This window comes from Rhodnius prolixus, unplaced genomic scaffold (genome assembly GCF_049639745.1).
Source record: "Rhodnius prolixus isolate KJV_2025 unplaced genomic scaffold, Rpr scaffold_18, whole genome shotgun sequence".
Lineage (NCBI taxonomy): Eukaryota > Metazoa > Arthropoda > Insecta > Hemiptera > Reduviidae > Rhodnius > Rhodnius prolixus.
In genome coordinates, this window is record NW_027411636.1 from 1,833,037 (window position 1) to 1,858,408 (window position 25,372).

Sequence of the window (25,372 nt, forward strand, 5' to 3'; positions counted from 1 at the left end):
TTCGTTGAAATCTGTCGAGTAGGAAACGAGATATTTAGAGTTGAAGTTTCGTTTCGTTTCAAACAGTGAAATCTTTAACTTCAAATATCTGCAAAACTACTCGATAGATTTTGATAATATTTCACCTGTTTATGGAGACATATATTGTCTATAATTGGGTAAAATTTCGTAGAAATCTATCGAATAGGAAACGAGATATTTAGAGATGAAGTTTCGTTTCGTTTGAAACAGTGAAATCTTTAACTTCAAATATCTGCAAAACTACTCGATAAATTTTGATAATATTTCACCTGCATATGGCGACGTATATTATCTATAATTGTGTAAAATTTCGTTGAAATCTGTCGAGTAGGAAACGAGATATTTAGAGTTGAAGTTTCGTTTCGTTTGAAGCAGTGAAATCTTTAACTTAAAATATCTGGAAAACTATTTGATAGATTTTGATAATATTTCACTTGTATATGGAGAAGTATATTGTCTATAATTGTGTAAAATTTCGTAGAAATCTGTCGAGTAGGAAACGAGATATTTAGAGTTGAAGTTTCGTTTCGCTTCAAACAGTGAAATCTTAAAACTTCAAATATCTGGAAAACTACTCGATAGATTTTGATAATATTTCACCTGTATATGGAGGCGTATATTGTCTATAATTGTTTAAAATTTCGTAGAAATCTGTCGACTAGGAAACGAGATATTTAGAGTTGAAGTTTCGTTTCGTTTGAAACAGTGAAATCCTAAACTTCAAATATCTGCAAAACTACTCAATAGATTTTGATAATATTTCACCTGTATATGGAGACGTATATTGTCTATAATTGTGTAACATTTCATAGAAATCTGTCGAGTAGGAAACGAGATATATAGAGTTAAAGTTTCGTTTCGTTTGAAACAGTGAAATCTTTAACTTCAAATATCTGCAAAACTACTAGATAGATTTTGATAATATTTCTCCTGTATATGGAGACGTATAATGTCTATAATTGTGTAACATTTCATAGAAATCTGTCGAGTAGGAAACGAGATATATAGAGTTAAAGTTTCGTTTCGTTTGAAACAGTGAAATATTTAACTTCAAATATCTGCAAAACTACTCGATAGATTTTGATAATATTTCACCTGTATATGGAGACGTATATTGTCTATAATTGTGTAAAATTTCGTAGAAATCTGTCGAGTAGGAAACGAGATATTTAGAGTTGAATTTTCGTTTCGTTTGAAACAGTGAAATCTTTAACTTCAAATATCTGGAAAACTATTTCATAGATTTTGATAATATTTCACTTGTATATGGAGACTTATTTTGTCTATAATTGTGTGAAGTTTCGTTTCGTTTGAAACAGTGAAATCTTTAACTTCAAATATCTCGAAAACTACTCGATAGATTTTGATAATATATCACCTGTTTATGGAGACGTTTATTGTCTATAATTGGGTAAAATTTCGTAGAAATCTATCGAATAGGAAACGAGATATTTAGACTTAAAGTTTCGTTTCGTTGTAAACAGTGAAATCTTTAACTTCATATATCTGCAAAACTACTCGATAGATTTTGATAATAATTCACCTGTATATGGAGACGTATATTGTCTATAATTGTGTAAAATTTCGTAGAAGTCTGTCGAGTAGGGAACGAGATATTTAGAGTTGAACTTTCGTTTCGTTTGAAACAGTGAAATCTTTAACTTCAAATATCTGGAAAACTACTCGATAGATTTTGATAATATTTCACCTGTATATGGAGACGTATATTGTCTATAATTGTGTAACATTTCATAGAAATCTGTCGAGTAGGAAACGAGATATTTAGAATTGAAGTTTCGTTTCGTTTGAAACAGTGAAATCTTTAACTTCAAATATCTGCAAAACTATTTGATAGATTTTGATAATATTTCACTTGTATATGGAGACTTATTTTGTCTCTAATTGTGTGAAGTTTCGTTTCGTTTGAAACAGTGAAATCTTTAACTTCAAATATCTGGAAAACTACTCGATAGAATTTGATAATATTTCACCTGTATATGGAGACGTATATTGTCTATAATTGTGTAACATTTCATAGAAATCTGTCGAGTAGGAAACGAGATATTTATAGTTGAAGTTTCGTTTCGTTTCAAACAGTGAAATCTTTAACTTCAAATATCTGGAAAACTATTTGATAGATTTTGATAATATTTCACTTGTATATGGAGACTTATTTTGTCTGTAATTGTGTGAAGTTTCGTTTCGTTTGAAACAGTGAAATCTTTAACTTCAAATATCTGCAAAACTACTCGATAGATTTTGATAATATTTCACCTGTATATGGAGACGTATATTGTCTATAATTGTGTAAAATTTCGTAGAAATCTGTCGAGTAGGAAACGAGATATTTAGAGTTGAAGTTTCCTTTCGTTTCAAACAGTGAAATCTTTAACTTCAAATATCTGGAAAACTATTTGATAGATTTTGATAATATTTCACTTGTATATGGAGACTTATTTTGTCTGTAATTGTGTGAAGTTTCGTTTCGTTTGAAACAGTGAAATCTTTAACTTCAAATATCTGCAAAACTACTCGATAGATTTTGATAATATTTCACCTTTATATGGAGACGTATATCGTCTATAATTGTGGAAAATTTCGTAGAAATCTGTCGAGTAGGAAACGAGATATTTAGAGTTGTAGTTTCGTTTCGTTTGAAAAAGTGAAATATTTAACTTCAAATATCTGGAAAACTACTCGATAGATTTTGATAATATTTCACCTGTATACGGGGACGTTTATTGTTTATAATTGGGTAAAATTTCGTAGAAATCTATCGAATAGGAAACGAGATATTTAGAGTTGAAGTTTCGTTTCGTTTGAAACAGTGAAATCTTTAACTTAAAATATCTGCAAAACTATTTGATAGATTTTGATAATATTTCACTTGTATATGGAGACTTATTTTGTCTCTAATTGTGTGAAGCTTCGTTTCGTTTGAAACAGTGAAATCTTTAACTTCAAATATCTGGAAAACTACTCGATAGATTTTGATAATATTTCACCTGTATACGGGGACGTTTATTGTCTATAATTGGGTAAAATTTCGTAGAAATCTATCGAATAGGAAACGAGATATTTAGAGTTGAAGTTTCGCTTCGTTTGAAACAGTGAAATCTTTAACTCCAAATATCTGCAAAACTACTCGCTAGATTTTGATAATATTTCACCTGTATATGGAGACTTATTTTGTCTATAATTGTGTGAAGTTTCGTTTCGTTTGAAACAGTGAAATCTTTAACTTCAAATATCTCGAAAACTACTCGATAGATTTTGATAATATTTCACCTGTATATGGAGACTTATTTTGTCTATAATTGTGTGAAGTTTCGTTTCGTTTGAAACAGTGAAATCTTTAACTTCAAATATCTCGAAAACTACTCGATAGATTTTGATAATATATCACCTGTTTATGGAGACGTTTATTGTCTATAATTGGGTAAAATTTCGTAGAAATCTATCGAATAGGAAACGAGATATTTAGACTTAAAGTTTCGTTTCGTTGTAAACAGTGAAATCTTTAACTTCAAATATCTGCAAAACTACTCGATAGATTTTGATAATATTTCACCTGTATATGGAGACGTATATTGTCTATAATTGTGTAAAATTTCGTAGAAATCTGTCGAGTAGGGAACGAGATATTTAGAGTTGAACTTTCGTTTCGTTTGAAACAGTGAAATCTTTAACTTCAAATATCTGGAAAACTACTCGATAGATTTTGATAATATTTCACCTGTATATGGAGACGTATATTGTCTATAATTGTGTAAAATTTCGTAGAAATCTGTCGAGTAGGGAACGAGATATTTAGAGTTGAACTTTCGTTTCGTTTGAAACAGTGAAATCTTTAACTTCAAATATCTGGAAAACTACTCGATAGATTTTGATAATATTTCACCTGTATATGGAGACGTATATTGTCTATAATTGTGTAACATTTCATAGAAATCTGTCGAGTAGGAAACGAGATATATAGAGTTAAAGTTTCGTTTCGTTTGAAACAGTGAAATCTTTAACTTCAAATATCTGGAAAACTATTTGATAGATTTTGATAATATTTCACTTGTATATGGAGACTTATTTTGTCTGTAATTGTGTGAAGTTTCGTTTCGTTTGAAACAGTGAAATCTTTAACTTCAAATATCTGCAAAACTACTCGATAGATTTTGATAATATTTCACCTGTATATGGAGACGTATATTGTCTATAATTGTGTAAAATTTCGTAGAAATCTGTCGAGTAGGGAACGAGATATTTAGAGTTGAACTTTCGTTTCGTTTGAAACAGTGAAATCTTTAACTCCAAATATCTGGAAAACTACTTGATAGATTTTGATAATATTTCACCTGTATATGGAGACGTATATTGTCTGTAATTGTGTAACATTTCATAGAAATCTGTCGAGTAGGAAACGAGATATATAGAGTTAAAGTTTCTTTCCGTTTGAAACAGTGAAATCTTTAACTTCAAATATCGGCAAAACTACTCAATAGATTTTGATAATATTTCACCTCCATATGTAGACGTTTATTGTCTATAATTGTGTAAAATTTCGTAAAAATCTGTCGAGTAGGAAACGAGATATTTAGAGTTGAAGTTTCGTTTCGTTTCAAACAGTGAAATCTTTAACTTCAAATATCTGGAAAACTATTTGATAGATTTTGATAATATTTCACTTGTATATGGAGACTTATTTTGTCTGTAATTGTGTGAATTTTCGTTTCGTTTGAAACAGTGAAATCTTTAACTTCAAATATCTGGAAAACTACTCGATAAATTTTGATATTTCACCTGCATATGGCGACGTATATTGTCTATAATTGTGTAAAATTTCGTTGAAATCTGTCGAGTAGGAAACGAGATATTTAGAGTTGAAGTTTCGTTTCGTTTGAAACAGTGAAATCTTTAACTTCAAATATCTGCAAAACTATTTGATAGATTTTGATAATATTTCACTTGTATATGGAGACTTATTTTGTCTCTAATTGTGTGAAGTTTCGTTTCGTTTGAAACAGTGAAATCTTTAACTTCAAATATCTGGAAAACTACTCGATAGAATTTGATAATATTTCACCTGTATATGGAGACGTATATTGTCTATAATTGTGTAACATTTCATAGAAATCTGTCGAGTAGGAAACGAGATATTTAGAGTTGAAGTTTCGTTTCGTTTGAAACAGTGAAATCTTTAACTTCAAATATCTGCAAAACTATTTGATAGATTTTGATAATATTTCACTTGTATATGGAGACTTATTTTGTCTCTAATTGTGTGAAGCTTCGTTTCGTTTGAAACAGTGAAATCTTTAACTTCAAATACCTGGAAAACTACTCGATAGATTTTGATAATATTTCACCTGTATACGGGGACGTTTATTGTCTATAATTGGGTAAAATTTCGTAGAAATCTATCGAATAGGAAACGAGATATTTAGAGTTGAAGTTTCGCTTCGTTTGAAACAGTGAAATCTTTAACTCCAAATATCTGCAAAACTACTCGCTAGATTTTGATAATATTTCACCTGTATATGGAGACTTATTTTGTCTATAATTGTGAGAAGTTTCGTTTCGTTTGAAACAGTGAAATCTTTAACTTCAAATATCTCGAAAACTACTCGATAGATTTTGATAATATTTCACCTGTATATGGAGACTTATTTTGTCTATAATTGTGTGAAGTTTCGTTTCGTTTGAAACAGTGAAATCTTTAACTTCAAATATCTCGAAAACTACTCGATAGATTTTGATAATATATCACCTGTTTATGGAGACGTTTATTGTCTATAATTGGGTAAAATTTCGTAGAAATCTATCGAATAGGAAACGAGATATTTAGACTTAAAGTTTCGTTTCGTTGTAAACAGTGAAATCTTTAACTTCAAATATCTGCAAAACTACTCGATAGATTTTGATAATATTTCACCTGTATATGGAGACGTATATTGTCTATAATTGTGTAAAATTTCGTAGAAATCTGTCGAGTAGGGAACGAGATATTTAGAGTTGAACTTTCGTTTCGTTTGAAACAGTGAAATCTTTAACTTCAAATATCTGGAAAACTACTCGATAGATTTTGATAATATTTCACCTGTATATGGAGACGTATATTGTCTATAATTGTGTAAAATTTCGTAGAAATCTGTCGAGTAGGGAACGAGATATTTAGAGTTGAACTTTCGTTTCGTTTGAAACAGTGAAATCTTTAACTTCAAATATCTGGAAAACTACTCGATAGATTTTGATAATATTTCACCTGTATATGGAGACGTATATTGTCTATAATTGTGTAACATTTCATAGAAATCTGTCGAGTAGGAAACGAGATATATAGAGTTAAAGTTTCGTTTCGTTTGAAACAGTGAAATCTTTAACTTCAAATATCTGGAAAACTATTTGATAGATTTTGATAATATTTCACTTGTATATGGAGACTTATTTTGTCTGTAATTGTGTGAAGTTTCGTTTCGTTTGAAACAGTGAAATCTTTAACTTCAAATATCTGCAAAACTACTCGATAGATTTTGATAATATTTCACCTGTATATGGAGACGTATATTGTCTATAATTGTGTAAAATTTCGTAGAAATCTGTCGAGTAGGGAACGAGATATTTAGAGTTGAACTTTCGTTTCGTTTGAAACAGTGAAATCTTTAACTTCAAATATCTGGAAAACTACTTGATAGATTTTGATAATATTTCACCTGTATATGGAGACGTATATTGTCTATAATTGTGTAACATTTCATAGAAATCTGTCGAGTAGGAAACGAGATATATAGAGTTAAAGTTTCTTTCCGTTTGAAACAGTGAAATCTTTAACTTCAAATATCGGCAAAACTACTCAATAGATTTTGATAATATTTCACCTGCATATGTAGACGTACATTGTCTAGAATTGTGTAAAATTTCGTAAAAATCTGTCGAGTAGGAAACGAGATATTTAGAGTTGAAGTTTCGTTTCGTTTCAAACAGTGAAATCTTTAACTTCAAATATCTGGAAAACTATTTGATAGATTTTGATAATATTTCACTTGTATATGGAGACTTATTTTGTCTGTAATTGTGTGAATTTTCGTTTCGTTTGAAACAGTGAAATCTTTAACTTCAAATATCTGCAAAACTACTCCATAAATTTTGATATTTCACCTGCATATGGCGACGTATATTATCTATAATTGTGTAAAATTTCGTTGAAATCTGTCGAGTAGGAAACGAGATATTTAGAGTTGAAGTTTCGTTTCGTTTCAAACAGTGAAATCTTTAACTTCAAATATCTGCAAAACTACTCGATAGATTTTGATAATATTTCACCTGTTTATGGAGACATATATTGTCTATAATTGGGTAAAATTTCGTAGAAATCTATCGAATAGGAAACGAGATATTTAGAGTTGAAGTTTCGTTTCGTTTGAAACAGTGAAATCTTTAACTTCAAATATCTGGAAAACTACTCGATAGAATTTGATAATATTTCACCTGTATATGGAGACGTTTATTGTCTATAATTGTGTAAAATTTTGTAGAAATCTGTCGAGTAGGAAACGAGATATTTAGAGTTGAAGTTTCGTTTCGCTTCAAACAGTGAAATCTTAAAACTTCAAATATCTGGAAAACTACTCGATAGATTTTGATAATATTTCACCTGTATATGGAGGCGTATATTGTCTATAATTGTTTAAAATTTCGTAGAAATCTGTAGACTAGGAAACGAGATATTTAGAGTTGAAGTTTCGTTTCGTTTGAAACAGTGAAATCTTTAACTTCAAATATCTGCAAAACTATTTGATAGATTTTGATAATATTTCACTTGTATATGGAGACTTATTTTGTCTCTAATTGTGTGAAGCTTCGTTTCGTTTGAAACAGTGAAATCTTTAACTTCAAATACCTGGAAAACTACTCGATAGATTTTGATAATATTTCACCTGTATACGGGGACGTTTATTGTCTATAATTGGGTAAAATTTCGTAGAAATCTATCGAATAGGAAACGAGATATTTAGAGTTGAAGTTTCGCTTCGTTTGAAACAGTGAAATCTTTAACTCCAAATATCTGCAAAACTACTCGCTAGATTTTGATAATATTTCACCTGTATATGGAGACTTATTTTGTCTATAATTGTGTGAAGTTTCGTTTCGTTTGAAACAGTGAAATCTTTAACTTCAAATATCTCGAAAACTACTCGATAGATTTTGATAATATTTCACCTGTATATGGAGACTTATTTTGTCTATAATTGTGTGAAGTTTCGTTTCGTTTGAAACAGTGAAATCTTTAACTTCAAATATCTCGAAAACTACTCGATAGATTTTGATAATATATCACCTGTTTATGGAGACGTTTATTGTCTATAATTGGGTAAAATTTCGTAGAAATCTATCGAATAGGAAACGAGATATTTAGACTTAAAGTTTCGTTTCGTTGTAAACAGTGAAATCTTTAACTTCAAATATCTGCAAAACTACTCGATAGATTTTGATAATATTTCACCTGTATATGGAGACGTATATTGTCTATAATTGTGTAAAATTTCGTAGAAATCTGTCGAGTAGGGAACGAGATATTTAGAGTTGAACTTTCGTTTCGTTTGAAACAGTGAAATCTTTAACTTCAAATATCTGGAAAACTACTCGATAGATTTTGATAATATTTCACCTGTATATGGAGACGTATATTGTCTATAATTGTGTAAAATTTCGTAGAAATCTGTCGAGTAGGGAACGAGATATTTAGAGTTGAACTTTCGTTTCGTTTGAATCAGTGAAATCTTTAACTTCAAATATCTGGAAAACTACTCGATAGATTTTGATAATATTTCACCTGTATATGGAGACGTATATTGTCTATAATTGTGTAACATTTCATAGAAATCTGTCGAGTAGGAAACGAGATATATAGAGTTAAAGTTTCGTTTCGTTTGAAACAGTGAAATCTTTAACTTCAAATATCTGGAAAACTATTTGATAGATTTTGATAATATTTCACTTCTATATGGAGACTTATTTTGTCTGTAATTGTGTGAAGTTTCGTTTCGTTTGAAACAGTGAAATCTTTAACTTCAAATATCTGCAAAACTACTCGATAGATTTTGATAATATTTCACCTGTATATGGAGACGTATATTGTCTATAATTGTGTAAATTTTCGTAGAAATCTGTCGAGTAGGGAACGAGATATTTAGAGTTGAACTTTCGTTTCGTTTGAAACAGTGAAATCTTTAACTTCAAATATCTGGAAAACTACTTGATAGATTTTGATAATATTTCACCTGTATATGGAGACGTATATTGTCTATAATTGTGTAACATTTCATAGAAATCTGTCGAGTAGGAAACGAGATATATAGAGTTAAAGTTTCTTTCCGTTTGAAACAGTGAAATCTTTAACTTCAAATATCGGCAAAACTACTCAATAGATTTTGATAATATTTCACCTGCATATGTAGACGTACATTGTCTAGAATTGTGTAAAATTTCGTAAAAATCTGTCGAGTAGGAAACGAGATATTTAGAGTTGAAGTTTCGTTTCGTTTCAAACAGTGAAATCTTTAACTTCAAATATCTGGAAAACTATTTGATAGATTTTGATAATATTTCACTTGTATATGGAGACTTATTTTGTCTGTAATTGTGTGAATTTTCGTTTCGTTTGAAACAGTGAAATCTTTAACTTCAAATATCTGCAAAACTACTCCATAAATTTTGATATTTCACCTGCATATGGCGACGTATATTATCTATAATTGTGTAAAATTTCGTTGAAATCTGTCGAGTAGGAAACGAGATATTTAGAGTTGAAGTTTCGTTTCGTTTCAAACAGTGAAATCTTTAACTTCAAATATCTGCAAAACTACTCGATAGATTTTGATAATATTTCACCTGTTTATGGAGACATATATTGTCTATAATTGGGTAAAATTTCGTAGAAATCTATCGAATAGGAAACGAGATATTTAGAGTTGAAGTTTCGTTTCGTTTGAAACAGTGAAATCTTTAACTTCAAATATCTGGAAAACTACTCGATAGAATTTGATAATATTTCACCTGTATATGGAGACGTTTATTGTCTATAATTGTGTAAAATTTTGTAGAAATCTGTCGAGTAGGAAACGAGATATTTAGAGTTGAAGTTTCGTTTCGCTTCAAACAGTGAAATCTTAAAACTTCAAATATCTGGAAAACTACTCGATAGATTTTGATAATATTTCACCTGTATATGGAGGCGTATATTGTCTATAATTGTTTAAAATTTCGTAGAAATCTGTAGACTAGGAAACGAGATATTTAGAGTTGAAGTTTCGTTTCGTTTGAAACAGTGAAATCCTAAACTTCAAATATCTGCAAAACTACTCAATAGATTTTGATAATATTTCACCTGTATATGGAGACGCATATTGTCTATAATTGTGTAACATTTCATAGAAATCTGTCGAGTAGGAAACGTGATATATAGAGTTAAAGTTTCGTTTCGTTTGAAACAGTGAAATCTTTAACTTCAAATATCTGCAAAACTACTAAATAGATTTTGATAATATTTCTCCTGTATATGGAGACGTATAATGTCTATAATTGTGTAACATTTCATAGAAATCTGTCGAGTAGGAAACGAGATATATAGAGTTAAAGTTTCGTTTCGTTTGAAACAGTGAAATATTTAACTTCAAATATCTGCAAAACTACTCGATAGATTTTGATAATATTTCACCTGTATATGGAGACGTATATTGTCTATAATTGTGTAAAATTTCGTAGAAATCTGTCGAGTAGGAAATGAGATATTTAGAGTTGAATTTTCGTTTCGTTTGAAACAGTGAAATCTTTAACTTCAAATATCTGGAAAACTATTTCATAGATTTTGATAATATTTCACTTGTATATGGAGACTTATTTTGTCTATAATTGTGTGAAGTATCGTTTCGTTTGAAACAGTGAAATCTTTAACTTCAAATATCTCGAAAACTACTCGATAGATTTTGATAATATATCACCTGTTTATGGAGACGTTTATTGTCTATAATTGGGTAAAATTTCGTAGAAATCTATCGAATAGGAAACGAGATATTTAGACTTAAAGTTTCGTTTCGTTGTAAACAGTGAAATCTTTAACTTCATATATCTGCAAAACTACTCGATAGATTTTGATAATATTTCACCTGTATATGGAGACGTATATTGTCTATAATTGTGTAAAATTTCGTAGAAGTCTGTCGAGTAGGGAACGAGATATTTAGAGTTGAACTTTCGTTTCGTTTGAAACAGTGAAATCTTTAACTTCAAATATCTGGAAAACTACTCGATAGATTTTGATAATATTTCTCCTGTATATGGAGACGTATATTGTCTATAATTGTGTAACATTTCATAGAAATCTGTCGAGTAGGAAACGAGATATATAGAGTTAAATTTTCGTTTCGTTTGAAACAGTGAAATCTTTAACTTCAAATATCTGCAAAACTATTTGATAGATTTTGATAATATTTCACTTGTATATGGAGACTTATTTTGTCTCTAATTGTGTGAAGTTTCGTTTCGTTTGAAACAGTGAAATCTTTAACTTCAAATATCTGGAAAACTACTCGATAGAATTTGATAATATTTCACCTGTATATGGAAACGTTTATTGTCTATAATTGTGTAACATTTCATAGAAATCTGTCGAGTAGGAAACGAGATATTTAGAGTTGAAGTTTCGTTTCGTTTGAAACAGTGAAATCTTTAACTTCAAATATCTGCAAAACTATTTGATAGATTTTGATAATATTTCACTTGTATATGGAGACTTATTTTGTCTCTAATTGTGTGAAGTTTCGTTTCGTTTGAAACAGTGAAATCTTTAACTTCAAATATCTGGAAAACTACTCGATAGAATTTGATAATATTTCACCTGTATATGGAGACGTATATTGTCTATAATTGTGTAACATTTCATAGAAATCTGTCGAGTAGGAAACGAGATATTTAGAGTTGAAGTTTCGTTTCGTTTGAAACAGTGAAATCTTTAACTTCAAATATCTGCAAAACTACTCGATAGATTTTGATAATATTTCACCTGCATATGTAGACGTACATTGTCTATAATTGTGTCAAATTTCGTAGAAATCTGTCGAGTAGGAAACGAGATATTTAGAGTTGAAGTTTCGTTTCGTTTCAAACAGTGAAATCTTTAACTTCAAATATCTGGAAAACTATTTGATAGATTTTGATAATATTTCACTTGTATATGGAGACTTATTTTGTCTATAATTGTGTGAAGTTTCGTTTCGTTTGAAACAGTGAAATATTTAACTTTAAATATCTGAAAAACTACTCGATAGATTTTGATAATATTTCACCTGTGTATGGAGACGTTTATTGTCTATAATTGGGTAAAATTTCGTAGAAATCTATCGAATAGGAAACGAGATATTTAGAGTTAAAGTTTCGTTTCGTTTGAAACAGTGAAATATTTAACTTCAAATATCTGCAAAACTACTCGATAGATTTTGATAATATTTCACCTGTATATGGAGACGTATATTGTCTATAATTGTGTAAAATTTCGTAGAAATCTGTCGAGTAGGAAACGAGATATTTAGAGTTGAATTTTCGTTTCGTTTGAAACAGTGAAATCTTTAACTTCAAATATCTGGAAAACTATTTGATAGATTTTGATAATATTTCACTTGTATATGGAGACTTATTTTGTCTATAATTGTGTGAAGTTTCGTTTCGTTTGAAACAGTGAAATCTTTAACTTCAAATATCTGGAAAACTACTCGATAGATTTTGATAATATTTCACCTGTATATGGAGACGTATATTGTCTATAATTGTGTAACATTTCATAGAAATCTGTCGAGTAGGAAACGGGATATATAGAGTTAAAGTTTCGTTTCGTTTGAAACAGTGAAATCTTTAACTTCAAATATCTGCAAAACTACTCGATAGATTTTGATAATATTTCACCTGTATATGGAGACGTATATTCTCTATAATTGTGTAAAATTTCGTAGAAATCTGTCGTGTAGGGAACGAGATATTTAGAGTTGAACTTTCGTTTCGTTTGAAACAGTGAAATCTTTAACTTCAAATATCTGGAAAACTATTTAATAGATTTTGATAATATTTCACCTGTATATGTAGACGTACATTGTCTAGAATTGTGTAAAATTTCGTAGAAATCTGTCGATTAGGAAACGAGATATTTAGAGTTGAAGTTTCGTTTCGTTTCAAACAGTGAAATCTTTAACTTCAAATATCTGGAAAACTATTTGATAGATTTTGATAATATTTCACTTGTATATGGAGACTTATTTTGTCTGTAATTGTGTGAAGTTTCGTAGAAATCTGTCGAGTAGGGAACGAGATATTTAGAGTTGAACTTTCGTTTCGTTTGAAACAGTGAAATCTTTAACTTCAAATATCTGGAGAACTACTCGATAGATTTTGATAATATTTCACCTGTATATGGAGGCGTATATTGTCTATAATTGTGTAACATTACATAGAAATCTGTCGAGTAGGAAACGATATATATAGAGGTAAAGTTTCGTTCCGTTTGAAACAGTGAAATCTTTAACTTCAAATATCTGCAAAACTACTCGATAGATTTTGATAATATTCCACCTGCATATGTAGACGTACATTGTCTAGAATTATGTAAAATTTCGTAGAAATCTGTCGAGTAGGAAACGAGATATTTAGAGTTGAAGTTTCGTTTCGTTTGAAACAGTGAAATCTTTAACTTCAAATATCTCGAAAACTACTCGATAGATTTTGATAATATATCACCTGTTTATGGAGACGTTTATTGTCTATAATTGGGTAAAATTTCGTAGAAATCTGTCGAGTAGGAAACGAGATATATAGAGTTAAAGATTCGTTTCGTTTGAAACAGTGAAATCTTTAACTTCAAATATCTGCAAAACTACTCGATAGATTTTGATAATATTTCACCTGCATATGTTGACGTACATTGTCTAGAATTATGTAAAATTTCGTAGAAATCTGTCGAGTAGGAAACGAGATATTTAGAGTTGAAGTTTCGTTTCGTTTCAAACAGTGAAATATTTAACTTCAAATATCTGGAAAACTATTTGATAGATTTTGATAATATTTCACTTGTATATGGAGACTTATTTTGTCTGTAATTGTGTGAAGTTTCGTATCGTTTGAAACAGTTAAATCTTTAACTTCAAAATCTGCAAAACTACTCGATAGATTTTGATAATATTTCACCTGTATATGGAAACGTATATTGTCTATAATTGTGTAAAATTTGGTAGAAATCTGTCGAGTAGGGAACGAGATATTTAGAGTTGAACTTTCGTTTCGTTTGAAACAGTGAAATCTTTAACTTCAAATATCTGGAAAACTACTCGATAGATTTTGATAATATTTCACCTGTATATGGAGACGTATATTGTCTATAATTGTGTAACATTTCATAGAAATCTGTCGAGTAGTAAACGGGATATATAGAGTTAAAGTTTCGTTCCGTTTGAAACAGTGAAATCTTTAACTTCAAATATCTGCAAAACTACTCGATAGATTTTGATAATATTTCACCTGTATATGGAGACGTATATTGTCTATAATTGTGTAAAATTTCATTGAAGTCTGTCGAGAAGGGAACGAGATATTTAGAGTTGAAGTATCGTTTCGTTTGAAACAGTGAAATCTTTAACTTCAAATATCTGGAAAACTATTTGATAGATTTTGATAATATTTCACTTGTATATGGAGACGTATATTGTCTATAATTGTGTGAAGTTTCGTTTCGTTTGAAACAGTGAAATCTTTAACTTCTAATATCTGAAAAACAACTCGATAGATTTTGATAATATTTCACCTGTTTATGGAGACGTATATTGTCTATAATTGTGTAAAATTTCGTTGAAGTCTGTCGAGAAGGGAACGAGATATTTAGAGTTGAAGTTTCGTTTCGTTTGAAACAGTGAAATCTTTAACTTCAAATATCTGGAAAACTATTTGATAGATTTTGATAATATTTCACTTGTATATGGAGACGTATATTGTCTATAATTGTGTGAAGTTTCGTTTCGTTTGAAACAGTGAAATCTTTAACTTCAAATATCTGCATAACTACTCGATAGATTTTGATAATATTTCACCTGTATATGGAGACGTATATTGTCTATAATTGTGTAACATTTCATAGAAATCTGTCGAGTAGGAAACGAGATATTTAGAGTTAAAGTTTCGTTTCGTTTGAAACAGTGAAATATTTAACTTCAAATATTTGCAAAACTACTCGATAGATTTTGATAATATTTCACCTGTATATGGAGACGTATATTGTCTATAATTGTGTAAAATTTCGTAGAAATCTGTCGAGTAGGAAACGAGATATTTAGAGTTGAAGTTTCGTTTCGTTTGAAACAGTGAAATCTTTAACTTCAAATATCTGCATAACTACTCGATAGATTTTGATAATATTTCACCTGTATATGGAGACGTATATTGTCTATAATTGTGTAACATTTCATAGAAATCTGTCGAGTAGGAAACGAGATATTTAGAGTTGAAGTTTCGTTTCGTTTCAAACAGTGAAATCTTTAACTTCAAATATCTGGAAAACTATTTGATAGATTTTGATAATATTTCACTTGTATATGGAGACTTATTTTGTCTCTAATTGTGTGAAGTTTCGTTTCGTTTGAAACAGTGAAATATTTAACTTTAAATATCTGGAAAACTACTCGATAGATTTTGATAATATTTCACCTGTGTATGGAGACGTTTATTGTCTATAATTGGGTAAAATTTCGAAGAAATCTATCGAATAGGAAACGAGATATTTAGAGTTAAAGTTTCGTTTCGTTTGAAACAGTGAAATATTTAACTTCAAATATCTGCAAAACTACTCGATAGATTTTGATAATATTTCACCTGTGTATGGAGACGTATATTGTCTATAATTGTGTAAAATTTCGTAGAAATCTGTCGAGTAGGAAACGAGATATTTAGAGTTGAATTTTCGTTTCGTTTGAAACAGTGAAATCTTTAACTTCAAATATCTGGAAAACTATTTCATAGATTTTGATAATATTTCACTTGTATATGGAGACTTATTTTGTCTATAATTGTGTGAAGTTTCGTTTCGTTTGAAACAGTGAAATCTTTAACTTCAAATATCTGGAAAACTACTCGATAGATTTTGATAATATTTCACCTGTATATGGAGACGTATATTGTCTATAATTGTGTAACATTTCATAGAAATCTGTCGAGTAGGAAACGAGATATATAGAGTTAAAGTTTCGTTTCGTTTGAAACAGTGAAATCTTTAACTTCAAATATCTGCAAAACTACTCGATAGATTTTGATAATATTTCACCTGTATATGGAGACGTATATTCTCTATAATTGTGTGAAGTTTCGTTTCGTTTGAAACAGTGAAATCTTTAACTTCAAATATCTGCATAACTACTCGATAGATTTTGATAATATTTCACCTGTATATGGAGACGTATATTGTCTATAATTGTGTAACATTTCATAGAAATCTGTCGAGTAGGAAACGAGATATTTAGAGTTAAAGTTTCGTTTCGTTTGAAACAGTGAAATATTTAACTTCAAATATTTGCAAAACTACTCGATAGATTTTGATAATATATCACCTGTTTATGGAGACGTTTATTGTCTATAATTGGGTAAAATTTCGTAGAAATCTGTCGAGTAGGAAACGAGATATATAGAGTTAAAGATTCGTTTCGTTTGAAACAGTGAAATCTTTAACTTCAAATATCTGCAAAACTACTCGATAGATTTTGATAATATTTCACCTGCATATGTTGACGTACATTGTCTAGAATTATGTAAAATTTCGTAGAAATCTGTCGAGTAGGAAACGAGATATTTAGAGTTGAAGTTTCGTTTCGTTTCAAACAGTGAAATATTTAACTTCAAATATCTGGAAAACTATTTGATAGATTTTGATAATATTTCACTTGTATATGGAGACTTATTTTGTCTGTAATTGTGTGAAGTTTCGTATCGTTTGAAACAGTTAAATCTTTAACTTCAAAATCTGCAAAACTACTCGATAGATTTTGATAATATTTCACCTGTATATGGAAACGTATATTGTCTATAATTGTGTAAAATTTGGTAGAAATCTGTCGAGTAGGGAACGAGATATTTAGAGTTGAACTTTCGTTTCGTTTGAAACAGTGAAATCTTTAACTTCAAATATCTGGAAAACTACTCGATAGATTTTGATAATATTTCACCTGTATATGGAGACGTATATTGTCTATAATTGTGTAACATTTCATAGAAATCTGTCGAGTAGTAAACGGGATATATAGAGTTAAAGTTTCGTTCCGTTTGAAACAGTGAAATCTTTAACTTCAAATATCTGCAAAACTACTCGATAGATTTTGATAATATTTCACCTGTATATGGAGACGTATATTGTCTATAATTGTGTAAAATTTCATTGACGTCTGTCGAGAAGGGAACGAGATATTTAGAGTTGAAGTATCGTTTCGTTTGAAACAGTGAAATCTTTAACTTCAAATATCTGGAAAACTATTTGATAGATTTTGATAATATTTCACTTGTATATGGAGACGTATATTGTCTATAATTGTGTGAAGTTTCGTTTCGTTTGAAACAGTGAAATCTTTAACTTCAAATATCTGAAAAACAACTCGATAGATTTTGATAATATTTCACCTGTTTATGGAGACGTATATTGTCTATAATTGTGTAAAATTTCGTTGAAGTCTGTCGAGAAGGGAACGAGATATTTAGAGTTGAAGTTTCGTTTCGTTTGAAACAGTGAAATCTTTAACTTCAAATATCTGGAAAACTATTTGATAGATTTTGATAATATTTCACTTGTATATGGAGACGTATATTGTCTATAATTGTGTGAAGTTTCGTTTCGTTTGAAACAGTGAAATCTTTAACTTCAAATATCTGCATAACTACTCGATAGATTTTGATAATATTTCACCTGTATATGGAGACGTATATTGTCTATAATTGTGTAACATTTCATAGAAATCTGTCGAGTAGGAAACGAGATATTTAGAGTTGAAGTATCGTTTCGTTTGAAACAGTGAAATCTTTAACTTCAAATATCTGGAAAACTATTTGATAGATTTTGATAATATTTCACTTGTATATGGAGACGTATATTGTCTATAATTGTGTGAAGTTTCGTTTCGTTTGAAACAGTGAAATCTTTAACTTCAAATATCTGAAAAACAACTCGATAGATTTTGATAATATTTCACCTGTTTATGGAGACGTATATTGTCTATAATTGTGTAAAATTTGGTAGAAATCTGTCGAGTAGGGAACGAGATATTTAGAGTTGAACTTTCGTTTCGTTTGAAACAGTGAAATCTTTAACTTCAAATATCTGGAAAACTACTCGATAGATTTTGATAATATTTCACCTGTATATGGAGACGTATATTGTCTATAATTGTGTAACATTTCATAGAAATCTGTCGAGTAGTAAACGGGATATATAGAGTTAAAGTTTCGTTCCGTTTGAAACAGTGAAATCTTTAACTTCAAATATCTGCAAAACTACTCGATAGATTTTGATAATATTTCACCTGTATATGGAGACGTATATTGTCTCTAATTGTGTAAAATTTCATTGAAGTCTGTCGAGAAGGGAACGAGATATTTAGAGTTGAAGTATCGTTTCGTTTGAAACAGTGAAATCTTTAACTTCAAATATCTGGAAAACTATTTGATAGATTTTGATAATATTTCACTTGTATATGGAGACGTATATTGTCTATAATTGTGTGAAGTTTCGTTTCGTTTGAAACAGTGAAATCTTTAACTTCAAATATCTGAAAAACAACTCGATAGATTTTGATAATATTTCACCTGTTTATGGAGACGTATATTGTCTATAATTGTGTAAAATTTCGTTGAAGTCTGTCGAGAAGGGAACGAGATATTTAGAGTTGAAGTTTCGTTTCGTTTGAAACAGTGAAATCTTTAACTTCAAATATCTGGAAAACTATTTGATAGATTTTGATAATATTTCACTTGTATATGGAGACGTATATTGTCTATAATTGTGTGAAGTTTCGTTTCGTTTGAAACAGTGAAATCTTTAACTTCAAATATCTGCATAACTACTCGATAGATTTTGATAATATTTCACCTGTATATGGAGACGTATATTGTCTATAATTGTGTAACATTTCATAGAAATCTGTCGAGTAGGAAACGAGATATTTAGAGTTAAAGTTTCGTTTCGTTTGAAACAGTGAAATATTTAACTTCAAATATTTGCAAAACTACTCGATAGATTTTGATAATATTTCACCTGTATATGGAGACGTATATTGTCTATAATTGTGTAAAATTTCGTAGAAATCTGTCGAGTAGGAAACGAGATATTTAGAGTTGAAGTTTCGTTTCGTTTGAAACAGTGAAATCTTTAACTTCAAATATCTGCATAACTACTCGATAGATTTTGATAATATTTCACCTGTATATGGAGACGTATATTGTCTATAATTGTGTAACATTTCATAGAAATCTGTCGAGTAGGAAACGAGATATTTAGAGTTGAAGTTTCGTTTCGTTTCAAACAGTGAAATCTTTAACTTCAAATATCTGGAAAACTATTTGATAGATTTTGATAATATTTCACTTGTATATGGAGACTTATTTTCTCTCTAATTGTGTGAAGTTTCGTTTCGTTTGAAACAGTGAAATATTTAACTTTAAATATCTGGAAAACTACTCGATAGATTTTGATAATATTTCACCTGTGTATGGAGACGTTTATTGTCTATAATTGGGTAAAATTTCGAAGAAATCTATCGAATAGGAAACGAGATATTTAGAGTTAAAGTTTCGTTTCGTTTGAAACAGTGAAATATTTAACTTCAAATATCTGCAAAACTACTCGATAGATTTTGATAATATTTCACCTGTGTATGGAGACGTATATTGTCTATAATTGTGTAAAATTTCGTAGAAATCTGTCGAGTAGGAAACGAGATATTTAGAGTTGAATTTTCGTTTCGTTTGAAACAGTGAAATCTTTAACTTCAAATATCTGGAAAACTATTTCATAGATTTTGATAATATTTCACTTGTATATGGAGACTTATTTTGTCTATAATTGTGTGAAGTTTCGTTTCGTTTGAAACAGTGAAATCTTTAACTTCAAATATCTGGAAAACTACTCGATAGATTTTGATAATATTTCACCTGTATATGGAGACGTATATTGTCTATAATTGTGTAACATTTCATAGAAATCTGTCGAGTAGGAAACGAGATATATAGAGTTAAAGTTTCGTTTCGTTTGAAACAGTGAAATCTTTAACTTCAAATATCTGCAAAACTACTCGATAGATTTTGATAATATTTCACCTGTATATGGAGACGTATATTCTCTATAATTGTGTGAAGTTTCGTTTCGTTTGAAACAGTGAAATCTTTAACTTCAAATATCTGCATAACTACTCGATAGATTTTGATAATATTTCACCTGTATATGGAGACGTATATTGTCTATAATTGTGTAACATTTCATAGAAATCTGTCGAGTAGGAAACGAGATATTTAGAGTTAAAGTTTCGTTTCGTTTGAAACAGTGAAATATTTAACTTCAAATATTTGCAAAACTACTCGATAGATTTTGATAATATATCACCTGTTTATGGAGACGTTTATTGTCTATAATTGGGTAAAATTTCGTAGAAATCTGTCGAGTAGGAAACGAGATATATAGAGTTAAAGATTCGTTTCGTTTGAAACAGTGAAATCTTTAACTTCAAATATCTGCAAAACTACTCGATAGATTTTGATAATATTTCACCTGCATATGTTGACGTACATTGTCTAGAATTATGTAAAATTTCGTAGAAATCTGTCGAGTAGGAAACGAGATATTTAGAGTTGAAGTTTCGTTTCGTTTCAAACAGTGAAATATTTAACTTCAAATATCTGGAAAACTATTTGATAGATTTTGATAATATTTCACTTGTATATGGAGACTTATTTTGTCTGTAATTGTGTGAAGTTTCGTATCGTTTGAAACAGTTAAATCTTTAACTTCAAAATCTGCAAAACTACTCGATAGATTTTGATAATATTTCACCTGTATATGGAAACGTATATTGTCTATAATTGTGTAAAATTTGGTAGAAATCTGTCGAGTAGGGAACGAGATATTTAGAGTTGAACTTTCGTTTCGTTTGAAACAGTGAAATCTTTAACTTCAAATATCTGGAAAACTACTCGATAGATTTTGATAATATTTCACCTGTATATGGAGACGTATATTGTCTATAATTGTGTAACATTTCATAGAAATCTGTCGAGTAGTAAACGGGATATATAGAGTTAAAGTTTCGTTCCGTTTGAAACAGTGAAATCTTTAACTTCAAATATCTGCAAAACTACTCGATAGATTTTGATAATATTTCACCTGTATATGGAGACGTATATTGTCTATAATTGTGTAAAATTTCATTGAAGTCTGTCGAGAAGGGAACGAGATATTTAGAGTTGAAGTATCGTTTCGTTTGAAACAGTGAAATCTTTAACTTCAAATATCTGGAAAACTATTTGATAGATTTTGATAATATTTCACTTGTATATGGAGACGTATATTGTCTATAATTGTGTGAAGTTTCGTTTCGTTTGAAACAGTGAAATCTTTAACTTCAAATATCTGAAAAACAACTCGATAGATTTTGATAATATTTCACCTGTTTATGGAGACGTATATTGTCTATAATTGTGTAAAATTTCGTTGAAGTCTGTCGAGAAGGGAACGAGATATTTAGAGTTGAAGTTTCGTTTCGTTTGAAACAGTGAAATCTTTAACTTCAAATATCTGGAAAACTATTTGATAGATTTTGATAATATTTCACTTGTATATGGAGACGTATATTGTCTATAATTGTGTGAAGTTTCGTTTCGTTTGAAACAGTGAAATCTTTAACTTCAAATATCTGCATAACTACTCGATAGATTTTGATAATATTTCACCTGTATATGGAGACGTATATTGTCTATAATTGTGTAACATTTCATAGAAATCTGTCGAGTAGGAAACGAGATATTTAGAGTTAAAGTTTCGTTTCGTTTGAAACAGTGAAATATTTAACTTCAAATATTTGCAAAACTACTCGATAGATTTTGATAATATTTCACCTGTATATGGAGACGTATATTGTCTATAATTGTGTAAAATTTCGTAGAAATCTGTCGAGTAGGAAACGAGATATTTAGAGTTGAATTTTCGTTTCGTTTGAAACAGTGAAATCTTTAACTTCAAATATCTGCATAACTACTCGATAGATTTTGATAATATTTCACCTGTATATGGAGACGTATATTGTCTATAATTGTGTAACATTTCATAGAAATCTGTCGAGTAGGAAACGAGATATTTAGAGTTGAAGTTTCGTTTCGTTTCAAACAGTGAAATCTTTAACTTCAAATATCTGGAAAACTATTTGATAGATTTTGATAATATTTCACTTGTATATGGAGACTTATTTTGTCTCTAATTGTGTGAAGTTTCGTTTCGTTTGAAACAGTGAAATATTTAACTTTAAATATCTGGAAAACTACTCGATAGATTTTGATAATATTTCACCTGTGTATGGAGACGTTTATTGTCTATAATTGGGTAAAATTTCGAAGAAATCTATCGAATAGGAAACGAGATATTTAGAGTTAAAGTTTCGTTTCGTTTGAAACAGTGAAATATTTAACTTCAAATATCTGCAAAACTACTCGATAGATTTTGATAATATTTCACCTGTGTATGGAGACGTATATTGTCTATAATTGTGTAAAATTTCGTAGAAATCTGTCGAGTAGGAAACGAGATATTTAGAGTTGAATTTTCGTTTCGTTTGAAACAGTGAAATCTTTAACTTCAAATATCTGGAAAACTATTTCATAGATTTTGATAATATTTCACTTGTATATGGAGACTTATTTTGTCTATAATTGTGTGAAGTTTCGTTTCGTTTGAAACAGTGAAATCTTTAACTTCAAATATCTGGAAAACTACTCGATAGATTTTGATAATATTTCACCTGTATATGGAGACGTATATTGTCTATAATTGTGTAACATTTCATAGAAATCTGTCGAGTAGGAAACGAGATATTTAGAGTTGAAGTTTCGTTTAGTTTGAAACAGTGAAATCTTTAACTTCAAATATCTGCAAAACTACTCGATAGATTTTGATAATATTTCACCTGTATATGGAGACGTATATTGTCTATAATTGTGTAACATTTCATAGAAATCTGTCGAGTAGGAAACGAGATATTTAGAGTTAAAGTTTCGTTTCGTTTGAAACAGTGAAATATTTAACTTCAAATATCTGGAAAACTACTCGATAGATTTTGATATTATTTCACCTGTATATGGAGACGTATATTGTCTATAATTGTGTAACATTTCATAGAAATCTGTCGAGTAGGAAACGAGATATTTAGAGTTAAAGTTTCGTTTCGTTTGAAACAGTGAAATATTTAACTTCAAATATCTGGAAAACTACTCGATAGATTTTGATAATATTTCACCTGTATATGGAGACGTATATTGTCTATAATTGTGTAACATTTCATAGAAATCTGTCGAGTAGGAAACGAGATATTTAGAGTTAAAGTTTCGTTTCGTTTGAAACAGTGAAATATTTAACTTCAAATATTTGCAAAACTACTCGATAGATTTTGATAATATTTCACCTGTATATGGAGACGTATATTGTCTATAATTGTGTAAAATTTCGTAGAAATCTGTCAAGTAGGAAACGAGATATTTAGAGTTGAAGTTTCGTTTCGTTTGAAACAGTGAAATCTTTAACTTCAAATATCTGCATAACTACTCGATAGATTTTGATAATATTTCACCTGTATATGGAGACGTATATTGTCTATAATTGTGTAACATTTCATAGAAATCTGTCGAGTAGGAAACGAGATATTTATAGTTGAAGTTTCGTTTCGTTTCAAACAGTGAAATCTTTAACTTCAAATATCTGGAAAACTATTTGATAGATTTTGATAATATTTCACTTGTATGTGGAGACTTATTTTGTCTCTAATTGTGTGAAGTTTCGTTTCGTTTGAAACAGTGAAATATTTAACTTTAAATATCTGGAAAACTACTCGATAGATTTTGATAATATTTCACCTGTGTATGGAGACGTTTATTGTCTATAATTGGGTAAAATTTCGAAGAAATCTATCGAATAGGAAACGAGATATTTAGAGTTAAAGTTTCGTTTCGTTTGAAACAGTGAAATATTTAACTTCAAATATCTGCAAAACTACTCGATAGATTTTGATAATATTTCACCTGTGTATGGAGACGTATATTGTCTATAATTGTGTAAAATTTCGTAGAAATCTGTCGAGTAGGAAACGAGATATTTAGAGTTGAATTTTCGTTTCGTTTGAAACAGTGAAATCTTTAACTTCAAATATCTGGAAAACTATTTCATAGATTTTGATAATATTTCACTTGTATATGGAGACTTATTTTGTCTATAATTGTGTGAAGTTTCGTTTCGTTTGAAACAGTGAAATCTTTAACTTCAAATATCTGGAAAACTACTCGATAGATTTTGATAATATTTCACCTGTATATGGAGACGTATATTGTCTATAATTGTGTAACATTTCATAGAAATCTGTCGAGTAGGAAACGAGATATATAGAGTTAAAGTTTCGTTTCGTGTGAAACAGTGAAATCTTTAACTTCAAATATCTGCAAAACTACTCGATAGATTTTGATAATATTTCACCTGTATATGGAGACGTATATTGTCTATAATTGTGTAAAATTTCGTAGAAATCTGTCGAGTAGGGAACGAGATATTTAGAGTTGAACTTTCGTTTCGTTTGAAACAGTGAAATCTTTAACTTCAAATATCTGGAAAACTACTCGATAGATTTTGATAATATTTCACCTGTATATGGAGACGTATATTGTCTATAAATGTGTAACATTTCATAGAAATCTGTCGAGTAGGAAACGAGATATATAGAGTTAAATTTTCGTTTCGTTGGAAACAGTGAAATCTTTAACTTCAAATATCTGCAAAACTACTCGATAGATTTTGATAATGTTTCACCTGTATATGTAGACGTACATTGTCTAGAATTGTGTAAAATTTCGTAGAAATCTGTTGAGTAGGAAACGAGATATTTAGAGTTGAAGTTTCGTTTCGTTTCAAACAGTGAAATCTTTAACTTCAAATATCTGGAAAACTATTTGATAGATTTTGATAATATTTCACTTGTATATGGAGACTTATTTTGTCTGTAATTGTGTGAAGTTTCGTTTCGTTTGAAACAGTGAAATCTTTAACTTC

General features: G+C 29.4%; 1 protein-coding gene across 4 annotated transcripts in view; it reads left to right on the forward strand.

The window, feature by feature from the left end:
- Window positions 1–25,372, forward strand: part of Rlip (Ral interacting protein) — a 48,282-nt gene that overhangs the window by 9,024 nt on the left and 13,886 nt on the right. The window lies entirely within an intron of this gene.